General features: G+C 40.7%; 1 protein-coding gene across 1 annotated transcript in view; it reads left to right on the top strand.

Moving 5' to 3' along the window:
- Nucleotides 1-407: 407 nt before the first annotated feature.
- PARP3 (poly(ADP-ribose) polymerase family member 3) overlaps nt 408-13,631 on the top strand; it is a 51,751-nt gene continuing 38,527 nt past the window's right edge. Inside the window, exon 1 of the mRNA XM_026673252.2 lies at nt 408-633. The gene's annotated coding sequence lies outside the window, so the exon portion shown is untranslated. The remainder of the gene's footprint in view (nt 634-13,631) is intronic.

The raw sequence follows: 13,631 nt of genomic DNA, 5'->3' as shown, positions 1-13,631 counted from the left end.
TGTCTTCTTGAAAGCTTCCAATGACGAAGCAACCTGTTCCATTGGTTTGATTGTTGTCGCTGTCAGAAAATGTCTCCTCCAAGAAAAACTTTCTCGGGCATCGGGTATTTCCCGCTTGCATTAACTCGACGTATTTAAAAGTTCCCTCTTCGCTTTCTGGACGTGTAATAAAATGTGAATAAGCCCCAGGTTTCCCGAAAGATCGTGACCCGGCATCATTCATTCCTCTGCGTTAATCCAAATTGAGGCAGTGAAAGCAGGAGAAGGATGCTGTCTCCTTGTCATCGTGGACCTGTCTCCGCAGCGGGTCTTCCCTTTCAATCGGACCATTGGTGACCTGATCCCTCTCGCGTTTCGACCGGGGCTAGTTCAGCGCTTCCTCCGCGGCTAGCGGAGAGGAGAGAGGGAGGCGGGTTGCCCGCCCTTTCCTTGCCGCTGGACAGGCCTGGCATTCCCCCCAGAGAGGCGTGTTGTCATTGCTGCGCCGTAAAAAGCTGAACTCACCCGGCAGGAGGGGCGGAACCGAAGCAGCGGCACTCCCTGACGACCTCAGGCTTGTCCGGGCTTGTTTTGTTTGCCTGCTCGGTGCTGGCGTTTGGGACCTCCGGGCAACGAGAGCCCCCCTTCATTCCGGTGAGTTTGTATTCCAAGCAAGGAGAAGGTGGGCTTTAAAAATAGACCGCACTTTAACTTTGTTTTGTTTCCAAAGGAGGGAACCGTGAAAGATGAACAGCCGCCCTGATTCGTTGTTCTGGGATGAATTTGTCAATAAAGCGATGTTAGGGTCTCCCAAACAATGTCAAACGTGGCAGGAGTCGCCATACAAAACGAGATTTGGTGTTGCTCCTGGTATTAGGGGATGGAATAGGGAAGCGTTCATACTACTGAAGCTAACTCCGAAAGGCTTAGAGCCCCTACACAACTTTTAGACAAAACACACTTCAATCCGGTTTATAAGCAGTTATAAGTTATACCTAGTTATCTATGACAATTTTGATGCCTTCTACAGCTGCAGGCTACTAACAATTCCCATCCTCCTTGGCCACTCTCATGGTAGCAGAAAATCACAGGAGCTAAAAGTTAATCTAGTAGGGAGGTTTCGTCAATAGGAAAAGACTGAAACACCAAAGTATGTAGACTAGGAAATGGCTGGTTTTTATTTTGCTTCTCCTGCTCCCTCTCCTGCAGACTTGGAGTACCTCATTGGCTAGTAAAATAAGTGAGTGGTTGTGAGTGGTTGTAACTTACCTGCCATTAATGACTGACCTCTCAGTGAGAATTTATTTGCCATGGATATTTCCCCATTGGAAGGTAATGAATAGAAGCCAACATGCACACCTTTTAAGTTGTATTTTTCCTTGAAAAACCAGCTGGCACATTATTATTGCTATTTGTCTATGTCATCCAGGTCATGGTTGTCCCAAAGGTGCTTTTACAAAAGGCAACTGGACTTTCTGGTTTTACTTTGAAGACATTTATCTTCTCATTCAAGAAGCTTTTTCAGCTCTGACTGGATGGTGGGGAAGGGAAGGATTTATACTGCTTGCAGACTGCTGGTCATTTGCATCCTATTAGCAAGTTGTTGAGGCCACCTGGAAGTTTATGTGTATCATCAGGGTCACCTGAGTAATACAAATGGGTGTGGAGTCTTCTTGGAATTGTTGAAAGGACTGTATTGTAGACTGGAGATAGGTGATGTTGTAGACTGGAGATACATGATGTCGCATCCCTCTTCCTCTGTTGAGAGAGGAGGGGGCTGTTCAATTTTGACATAGATGTCCTCTTTGACCCCTCTTTCAAACCAGCAGTCTTCTCTGTCCAAGATGTGGACAGAGTCCACACAGTCCAGATGACTCTTGAAAAAAGCACCTTTGAGATATTATTGCTATTATTTTCACAAGAGTCCCGATGCTTTCGTATATTCTCACCCATGGAATGTGTGAGAATATATATTTCATATATTTTTATGAATGATTGGATGCATTTGTTCACATGTTTAGGTACATACATGAATACTTTTGTGCCACTCTGTTACTTGCACAGTCCACAGAAAAGTATTGGATCATTCTGGGCAGACCTTATCTGGTCATTTCAATATATTGTAGCATCTTTATTTGGAAAAGTTTATATTTTGGTTTCTTTCTTGTGCCTTATCATCCTTTTCAAAATCCTCTATTGTACATGTTCCCTTGATCATTTTAAGATTCTTCCTTCTGTTTCATCATTTTTCATCAGCCACCTTTTAATTTTTTTGTACAATTTTGAAATGAATAGGTCACTTTCCTAATTGAAGAATCCCTTTCCCATTCTACCAAGAGAAAGCCTGATACAGACTGGTTTCTACAGATAGATCACCTTTGGCTATGGAGGTCTCACTGGGTGATTTTAGGCCAGTCACCCTCTCAGAGCTCAGTCTATTTCATATGGATGTTGTAATAGGGAAAAATGGAGGTAGCAATGCTATATATGATCTCTTGAGTGTAGGTTTAACTGTCAATGGTCAAAGAATCGGCACATCGACTTGACCAGAGACTCTGACCTTTCTCTGACCTATTAGCTAACCTTTTCTCTGTTCTATTTTGTGCTACACTGAAAGGCTGGGGTTTTTCGTTTAGATTCAGAAGCTATGCTATTCTAATAACAGGAAACTAGCAGGGTGTCAACGTTATGCCTCAATTCATCCAGCTGCACATTTCTTAGCTAACTTTGTATTAGACAATTACTTATTGTTACTATGCTGTAATCCCTGGGGTAAACAAATCATTGAACTGTATATCCAAATACATTGCTTCTTTAGAATATATAATAAAGACAGTGATCCAGGGAAAGGAGGAACTTCTACACTGACAGAAAGATCTTCTGACCTCAGACACGGGTATTAAAAAATCATGTGTATGTGTCTTTAATTGCAACGCCTGATTGCAACACTTGAGCTCTCGAATTAAAACATTGGTGTCAAACACGCCGCATCACATTGCTGTCATGTGGCATATCATGACTTTTTTTCCCCTTCGCTGAGCTGGGGTGGGCATGGTCTCTGTGTCGGGCTTCAACAACGCTGCCGATGGAATGAAGCCCGACACGTCATCATGGTTGGGGGAGAGTTGCCTACCTTGACAGTCCCAAGTCGATGACAGCTGACGAAGCCAGGAGCAACCTCCTCTCCCTACTTCGGTGCGACCGACTGGGAAACTGCCTTGTCAGCTGTTCGGCGTTTTGCGACTCTCTCAGCACAATGCCTCTCCCTCTTCTCAGCGCGACCAGCCAGGAAACATTTCGGGATATAGTATCGGCTAGTCAGCATTTCATATGGGGGATATCGGGTGGATCGGGGTGGAAGGACACCCGGGGAGTGGGGAGGTGTTATCTGGGGATTTGCAATGTGGTTAGAATTAGAGTTGGGTGGTGGCGCACGAGATTGCTGTAGATGGATGTTGGGTGTTTGCTAGGGGCGGATGTTAACTAATTATTGGGGGTGGACAGGGATTATAAAAAGCGCTGAGAGGCAGACGCTCTCAGCGCTGGCTTTACTTGGACTTTTTGTTTGTTGCTGCTGTTGGAGGAAGCCAAAATAAACACACATTGCTACATCAAGACTGTGAGTAAAGTGTTTTCTTGAACCAGTTTCAGCGACCTCCTGTAGGAGCTGACAGAAAGCCAGCGCTCATTACTATTTACTCCATTGGTAAGACACCATGGCAGAAGGTAAAGACCCTGATTTTTTGGAGGAAGAGGGTTGCGAGGAGGTTGAAGAGAGTGGTGAGCGGAGACAGGACTGTGAGGATATGGGGGAGAAGATGGAGGATATCCCGCCAGCAGTGCAGCCAGCCATGCAGCCAAAAGTGCATTTGAGTGAACGGAGTTACGCTCCAAAAGGGCTGCCCCAAACGGAATGAACATTGGACTGGAAAGTGAAATGGTGGTCTGGAGCAAAAGACAGCCAGTGGATGGTTCCACGTAGTGATATGTTGGAACTTTTATGTGAGCAGTTTGGGGAGATGACATTGAGAGGGTTGACAGATAGAGGCTCTTTGGGTCGTAAACAAGCATTAACTCCTGATAGTTCCTTGAGCACACCTAGATTAATCGGATTCCGAGAATCTGACGTAGGAAGAGGGTTAGAATGGTCGGATTTGCACACCAGAGGATTGGATGAGAGAAGTGTGGGGCCCGAAAGTTATTCCATGAGATCTGGCTCTATAGAAAGATGAGATATGGAGTATGGGCCTCATTGGGGAGGGCAGACACAAAGAAGATGGGGCCACCTCCCCTGGCTGCTACTTTTGATGGGTCTGCACAAAAAATAGTTGTATTTCTGGGTCAGGTATTGAATCATTTTGACTTATATGGTCAATGTTATCCATCCACTTGGTCGATGATTATTGCAATCACTGGAGTACTGGTGGGGGAGGCGTACAAGTGGGCAGCTGATTTGTTTCACACTAGGGCAGAGGAGTTGGGAGATATAGGGCAATTTTTAGCCGTCTTACGAACTAGATTCGAGGATACAATGGCTGATAAACGAGCCGAAGAAGATCTTCTGGCCATAAAACAAAAAGGAAGAACGGCCAGGGAATATGTCAATGAATTTCGAAGGGTGATTAGTAAACTGCCGTTATTACCCGAAAGTCTATTCATACATCTATTTCAAGAAGGTCTGTACCCTAAGTTGCATCAAACCTGTCTGCACAGGGGCTCACATGTTAGGCTTACCAAATGGTATTAGGTATTAATAGAATTAGATGATGGACTTCGGCGCTTGAAACCTAAACTTGAAAGTGATGTCCAAACACGTAAAACTATGGATCCAGTAACAAAACCTCAGACTAAAGGGGCACTAAATCCAAGTGGTAGAGGATTAATGAAATGTTTTCGATGTAATAAACTGGGACATAGAGCTGTAGCATGCCCTATACCCCTTTTGACATTAGAGAGAATGCCTCGGGTCAGTCTAGAGAATACCCGAACCAGATCAACTAGGAGTGATTGGCATGGACAGGAGAAAGTGAGGGGTGTTAGAAGCAAATCACCGGAGGACCACGATGAGGATAACAGTTCCAGTATACCAACTACAGTTCTAGTTGACTGTGATTTAGAAGGTGGGACACCCGATGATCCGATTGTGAGTAAACCCATCCATCCTTTTATCTTGCCTGTTTTTCTGTGGAATAAACAGACTGAACAAGGAATCAAGATGGGGGCACTAATTGATTCTGGGTGCACGAGATGTTTGATAACTAAAGGGGTGGTGGACAAACTAAGCTTAAACGTCATCAAATTGAATGTACCTATTAAATTTGAACAGGTGGACGGGTCCATATTAGGTGGGGTTCCAGCAACCCACAGAACTGAATATCTTAAAATGGTGATGGGTGAACACTGGGAATGGATTTCTTTTGTGGTTCCTCATATGAGCGAAGCAGTAATCCTGGGTTTAGCTTGGCTTGATAAGTGGGAGCCAACTATAAAATGGGAAGGAGGGTATCGGAAATTGATGCTAGCAGTTGGCCCTCATCCACCTAGTCATTATGGAGCACAGCGGGCTCCTGAACACGCATTGATAAAGGAATTACCAACAATACAACTATGAATATAAAGATTTGGCTGAGGTGTTCGAAGAAGATGGCACTGATTGTTTACCACCACACCGCTCGATGGATTGTGCCATAGAGTTGATTCCAGGCGCGCCTTTGCCTAAGCCACGAATGTACTACTTGACCCACAAAGAATTAGAAGAAATGAGAAAATATATTGAAATTTTTTTTAAAAGGGGTTTCATCACTCCAAGTAGATCACATGTGGCAGCACCTGTGTTATTCCGTGAAAAAAAATGATAGCTTATGTTTATGTGTAGACTATCGAGGGTTAAATGCCATCTGTGCGGAACCGTTATATCCATTATCATTAATGAAAGACCTACTTACCACCTTAGCACAAGGTCGCATATTTACAAAACTTGATCTACGAGAAGCGTATTATAGAGTACAAATTAGGAAAGGAGACAAATGGAAGACGACTTTTAATTGTCCATTGGGTAGTTATTGTTATAAGGTGATGTTGTTCAGACTGCAAGGGGCTCCAGCTGTATTTATGTAACTGATAAATGACGTATTATATGAACATTTATGTAGAGGAGTTTTGGTTTATTTGGATGATATTTTTATTTATTCAAAATCTGAACAAGAACATATCCAATTAGTCAGACAGGTGCTCAAAAAACTGTTAGATGCTCAACTTTACGTGAAGCTCTCAAAATGTGAGTTTCATACCCAGAGACTGGATTACCTCGGTTACTGTATTTCTGAATGAGGTATTGAGATGGACCCAAAGAAAGTAGAAACCGCGTTAAAATGGCAAGCCCCCACTACTAGAAACAGCTGCAGAGTTTCTTGGGGTTTGTAAATTTTTAACGGCAGTTCATTCCCTGTTTTGCCGATATTGCTCTACCGCTGACAGATTTATTAAAGATAAAAACTGTAGGAATTAAAGATACAAAGGCAAATAGTAAGCTGCCATGGACAGAGGTATGTCAACAGGCATTCAACAACCTAGTTATTTGCGAAAGAACCAGTGTTGAAACATCCAGATATTGAGTTACCCTTTGTAGTCCAGGCAGATGCCAGCGACATAGCAGTAGTAGCTGTGCTACTGCAAAGGAGTATGAATGGGGTTTTACACCCGTGTGCATACACTTCTTGTAAATTCACCTAACTGAACGTAATTGGGTGATATGGGAGAAGGAAGCTTTTGCAGTTCATTGGTCATTATTGACTTGGAGACATTTGTTGGAGGGCAGTTCAAAACCGTTCGAGGTGTGGACTGACCATAAAAATTTGGAAGCCCTCCAAAATCCACGTTATTTATCACTAAAACAAGTTTGTTGGGCTTTATTTTTTAAGAGGTTTAGGTTCATATTGAAACATGTTCCAGCAGGGAAAAACTTTATGGCAGATGCTTTATCCCGACTTCCACAGTATCTAGTCAACGTGAGGACACATCCAACCGCTTATACCGATAATTGATCGAGTCGCAGGATCTAAAGCCATTATACTAGTGCCAGACCTGCCTGTAGTGTTAGCAGAAGATGATTGGTTGACACATAATGTAAATCAAATCGAGATGAAAGATGGTATTGCCTGGTGCGGGAACAAAATTTATGTACCAAATGTATTGAGATCAGTGGTACTGAAAAGATGTCATGATGTTAAACAGGCAGGACACTATGGATTCCTGAAATCATTACATTTAGCAAAACGACAGTTTTGGTGGCCAGGCATGTGATCGGATATCGAAGCGTATGTGAAGTCCTGTCCAGTTTGTATGATAAATAAAACAAAAATAGGAAAACCAACAGGTTTATTGCAGTCTCTATCGGAACCGATGAAACCATGGCAAGAAATCAGAATGGATTTCATAGTGGGTTTATCAGAAAATAACAGGTACACAGTTATATGGACTGTTTTCGATTTATTTTCGAAACAGGCACATTTTGTACCATGTAAAGGAATACCATCGGCTAAAAAACTAGCACAATTATTCATACAACAGATATATTGATTACATGGAGTACCCAAACGGATTATATCTGATAGAGGAGTGCAGTTTACATCCAAATCTTGGCATGAATTCATCTTGCGATTGGATCGACACAAGGGTTAAGTAAAGACTACCATCCGGCTACCAATGTAGCGGCTGAAAGAGCTAACGCGGCCATCGAGCAATATCTCCGATGTTATGTTGATTATCAACAAAGCAATTGGACAACTTTACTGCCATATGCTGAAGTCGCATATAACAACGCGGTACATAGTAGCACCGGTTATTCTCCTTTTCAAATAGTCAATGGGATGGAATTTACACCCATACCAGAATGACCGCAAGCTACACAACCAGAAGAAACTCCCAGTACCACTATGTGGGCAACCAATATAACGAAACAATGGGACTTAGTGCGAATCGCATTTAAAAAAGCCCAAGAAGCGTATGCAACCCAAAGCAACAAGAAACGATCCAACCAAAAGCCACATAATATTGGAGATTGAGTCTATTTATCAACAAAATACATACACCTTTGTTTAAATAAGAAAAAATTAGGACCAAAATATATTGGACCGTTTCAAATATTACGAGTCATAAATCCAGTAATGGTGGGGCTTCAACGGCCGTCTCGTTTTAAATGAATTCATCCTATATTCCACATTGCTCTACTAAAACCGGCCAATGTGGCCAGACAAGAACCAAGAGTGACTGCTGGGACTGGTATGTGATGATCATTATGAAATCGACAAGATACTTGATTCATGTCGACGATGGGGTGTCCTTCAATATCTAGTTAGCTGGAAGGGGTATCCACTATCAGATGCAGCATGAATACCATGTACAGATGTGTCCACTCCCTGGTTGCGGTGGCGGTTCCATAGGAAATACCCAACGAAAGCGGGCGGGGAGGGGAAAATTGTATATACAAGATAAGTATTGCCTGTTTTTTATTTCAGAGAGACACATGGTAGAGGGGGCCGCATGTCGGGCTTCAATAATGCTGCTGACGGAATGAAGCCCGACACGTCATCATGGTTGGGGGAGAGTTGCCTACCTTGATGGTCCCAAGTCGATGACAGCTGACAAAGCCAGGAGCAACCTCCTCTCCCTACTTTGGTGCGACCGGCTGGGAAACTGCCTTGTCAGCTGTTCGGCGTTTTGCGACTCTCTCAGCACAATGCCTCTCCCTCTTCTCAGCGCGACCAGCCAGGAAACATTTCGGGATATAGTATCGGCTAGTCAGCATTTCATATGGGGGATATCGGGTGGATCGGGGTGGAAGGACACCCGGGGAGTGGGGAGGTGTTATCTGGGGATTTGCAATGTGGTTAGAATTAGAGTTGGGTGGTGGCGTGCAAGATTGCTGTAGATGGATGTTGGGTATTTGCTAGGGGCAGATGTTAGCTAATTATTGGGGGTGGACGGGGATTATAAAAAGCGCTGAGAGGCAGACGCTCTCAGCGCTGGCTTTACTTGGACTTTCCATTTGTTGCTGCTGTTGGAGGAAGCCAAAATAAACACACATTGCTACATCAAGACTGTGAGTAAAGTGTTTTACTGAACCAGTTTCAGCGACCTCCTGTAGGAGCTGACACTCTGCATGACACATCTGGGCTGCCAGTTTGACACCCTGATAAAGGCAGGATGTAGATCTAATTAATAAATTCATCCATTGCAAACCACTCAGAGTCATTGGTGAATGAGCAGTCTTAAAATGGAAAACATAAGAATAAAATAAATAATATATGAATGATTTTATAATCACAAGATTCTTGTGTCATTTTAATACTGAAGCACATGGAAAAAGTAACTATATTAGCCTATTTGGGGAGCTCATAATTAACCATGTCCATACATACTATATGTAAGCATAGGGAATAGGTATTTCTCTGAGAGAGCCTTGTCTGGCAGTCATTTTAGCATGCTAAGTTTTTGCACATTTGCAAGACATGGCAAAAGACGAAAGATTGAAGATTAAAATATCTCTCTAGCTAGAATACTTTGTGAGGGTATTTTAAATACAAGGTAATGCTTCTCTCACAATCTCATCCTGACCATGATTTTGGTGGGAGGTTTTTCAAAAGCAGTTGTAGGGAATCTTGGTTTGGGTTTAATATTTTATAGGCTCTGGATATCTGTTTTGTTCTTTTGATGAATTTTTTTTAAATGTAATTCATTTATATATTAATTTGTAGCTTCATATTTTTTGTGAGTATAGTTTTTATGCAATAGCACTAATTGTATGTATCTTTAATGATGTTTTAGCCATTTCATAATAAGGGAAGACATACTACAGGATGCCACATTCAGTACAGAACTTCTAGGATAGTTTCTGGATCAAGTGAAATAAATTTTTTCTTTCCCCAAATTTATCTCCAACACATTCCTATATTGCATATGCATTTAAATTTGTGTGTATGGCTACAAAAAAACCACCCCTTTTGTTGACTAAAGTTGACATGTGTATGTTTGTGCACTGTTAAGAAATTGCACTGAAGACTTGCATATAAGTTAAATTTGTAACGCAGGACTATATCTTTCATATTTTGCCTACCAGTTTGGATATGCTTTTTAATTAGCTTTCTCCTTCCAATTCCTAAGAATGAGCAAGGCAATCCTAGTGGTATTATGATGGCCATTTAATTGAGTAGCCTTAAATGTTTCATTGAAAATGAGAGTAATTCAGAACTATGCTTATTAACATTGGGAAGCAATGAGAAAAAAAATTATGGTTCTATTTATGGCATTCCCAGGGATATCTGCTTAATTAGAAAACTGAATTCCAAATACCTATAATAGAAAGATAGGAAGTTGTGTGCAAGGAATACAATTGTAAAAAGGCTAGTCGGAGGTGAAAATTTACAATTATACATAATCTGAGGACAAAATTGTAAATAAGCTTAGAAACTCTTTATGAATTATCTCTTCTTGTTTGCCTGTGGTGTAGTTTTTGTGGCTTCAGTCACAATTAGGCTGCAATTTTAAACAAAAACTAGCTCCTTTGGGGAATCTGTCAAACCTACATGTTCAGTCAATGTGGTTGAAATGAAACAGTCAAACAAAACAATTAGAATTGGAGAGGGGAAGATTAGAATTGTAATTGTCGGGAAGAAGGTGGAGCCTCGCTGACGGACCGTAGATCGTGACTCTCTGTGGCTATGGTTCGTGCTCTTTCGTTGGAGAGCCCCGATCATCATGATTAGGGGCTGAAGCTGCCTTGGAGGGGCGGTGGAGCAAGGGGAAGCCGCAAGCCAGGTTGAGGGGAGCCGCATCTCCCCTCCTGGGCTTGGTCTTTTTCCCCCCAAAGACGATTGCAGCGGTGGTTTAAAATGGCCACCCCGAAGAGGAGGACTCAGCTGGATTAAGATTTGTGCAGGAGGGAAGAAAGAGGTGGATAACATCTGAACTGGGACAACTGGGCAATACAACTAAACAAAAGTACCCCGGGATTAAGGTAACATGGAATTTTTAAGAAAAGAAAAGTGAGCGGCGAAATTACAAAGGGACAGGAAAAAAAATAAGAAAATATTTTTGACAGCTAAGCAGGGCTTCAAACCGGGAAAGGAAGAAGCCAGAACTAAAAATTTAACTAAATTGGACTAAAATATTTTGGCAATAAACAGGCATAAAATAAAGCTGGACTTAAGATTGTCAAAAAATAATAATAATAAAGTTTACAAATTGGAGACTGGACTGTGCTGGAATATTGAGGTTTGAAAAACCCTAAATAAAAAAAATAGGGGAAAAAGGTGAAGACTTTGTATAATGGAGAGTGCCACCTTTTGACAAAAACTTGAGCTCAAACAAAAGGGAAAGCATCCTGTTTCTGAATGAATTTGTGTGGATATAACATTAAAGAAATATTGAAACAAAGTAAGAATCTTAGAAAGTGAAAGCAGAACCAGAATAAAGAAAAAAGCAAGGAAAGACTGACTGTGGGATTGATTGATGTTTTTGGTATAGACCCTGGGCTGGAATAACTGAGAACTTTAGAAAATTGAAAGAAGAAAGAAGGAAAGTAAAAGTGGTGGTGGGGTTTTTGGACTTTAATGATCATAAAATATAAGAGTGTGTGTAATGATGATATCTCTTCGGGAATTAAAAATGGAACTTAAAAATATGAGAGAATTACTACAGGAAAGAGGCGAATCACTTTGCTCTGTGTTAGAAAAAATGGAAATGGCGATTGAAGAACAAGAAGAAAGAGCTTCGGAGGAGGAGGAGTCGATTCAAGAAGAAGACATTTTAAATAGACAATTAACACAAATAACACTACAAAGAAGTGGGGAAAGAAGGAAGGTTAAAAAGTTGAGATTTAGGAAGACAATCAAAAGGGGGAATACCTGTGAAGTCGGGAAAGGAAGAAAGACCCAGCAGAAAAGGGGAAAGGAAGATATTAAGAAAGAGAGGGATATAAACTAGAATGAGAAAAGATATGGGGAAAAGAGGGGGAGGAGAAGCAGTAAGAAACAGGTGCATAAAATGAAGAAATACGGAAATAGTAAAATGTGGAAAAGAAATTGTTTTTTCAGAGATAATGGTTGATGAATTAAAAAGGGGATTCTGCAGGGTGACAAGGGGTAATAAGAATATTTCTGCAATTAAAAATATTTAGAAAATAGGGTAATATAGATACTGATAACTTATTAAAAATTAAGGGGAAAATATGCCATGGAATCCAAATGAAAAGATGTAATGATTATTATTGTAACTTCTTAAAAATAATGGTTTATTGGGAATCAAGATGAGGGAATAAAGGTATATTTTAATCATTGAGGTGTCACACTCAAAGTAGTAAAAGGGGGGAAACCTGACTAAAGAACCAACTAAATTAATAAGTTAATATAGACTATTAAAAGCAAGGAGAGACATTGGTAACCATTATTATTATTATTATTATTATTATTATTATTATTATTATTATTATTATTATTATTATTATTCAAACACATATTGTTTATCTTTATTTTTAAAATAAATATTAAAGGATTATATTTGAAATAATTGAAATAAAACAAAAATATGTTTTGATTGAGATTAATGAAAGAGGCTAGAATTAATGTGTTTGTTTCTCTCCTTACTGAAAATTTGGAATGGAAAAGGTAATAATAGAATTAAGTATGCATATATGAATGTATAATTGCTGTCATATTTGTATGTAAAGGTGATGACCCGGAAATATGTTGTCCACTAAAAAGAGATTTTTGTTTTTAATGTGAAAAACTGAATAAAATTTGTTATAAAAATAATAAAAAAAGAATTGTAATTTTCAAATATGATTTCAAAGGCAGAACCTTTCTCCAGCTTCCCTTTAATTATTATCTAGTAATTTAGTAGATACCTTGGAAAAACACAACCTACAAAGAAATGTTTTTTTCTTAGAGTCACTGTGTGTGCTGCTGTTCACAGGACTTATCTGGTTTTTCAACACATCATATTTACACTTTTAGTTTATGCTATAATAGCAATAGCAGAGTTATGTACTGCTTTATAGTGCTTCACAGCCCCTGTAGGTGGCTTGTTCCGACCGGTCAGCCTCTTGCCCCGTTTCCCCCAACAATGTTTTTGGATCACTCATTTTACCCTAGTCCTCTAGAAGGATAGCAGGTTATGTCAGTGCTTCCGCTCTCTCTAAGTGGTTTTACAGAGTCAGCCTCTTGCCCCCAACAATCTGGGTGCTCATTTTACCCACCTCAGAAGGATGGAACGCTGAGTCAACCTTGATCCTGGTGGGATTTGAACTGCCAAATTGCAGGCAGCCAATAGTCAGCAGAAGTGGCCTCCAGTACAGCACTCTAACCACTGTGCCACTGAGGCTCTTCTGATAGTCTCCTGTTTCTCACTAAGATTTATAAATATGTTCAAGGAAAAATGAAATTTGAATCAGAATGATGTGCAAGCCAAGACAGCATATAGAAGCTCACTGCCATGGCAGTGGGTATTGCTGGGTATTGCTTAGCACTAATCTCCAAACTAACTTGAGCTGTTAAAACGGTGAGCCTTCCAAATTTTATTGAGATTGTACCAAAGTTGTTGCCAAAGGGCTCAGCATCATTTCCAGTATTTTTTAATCTATTAACCAACCAGCAGAA

This window comes from Notechis scutatus, chromosome 2, assembly GCF_049901735.1.
Source record: "Notechis scutatus isolate UNSWTSFEM ecotype Mainland chromosome 2, rNotScu1.2, whole genome shotgun sequence".
NCBI lineage: Eukaryota > Metazoa > Chordata > Lepidosauria > Squamata > Elapidae > Notechis > Notechis scutatus.
This window is presented reverse-complemented; position numbering and strand designations above follow the sequence as displayed.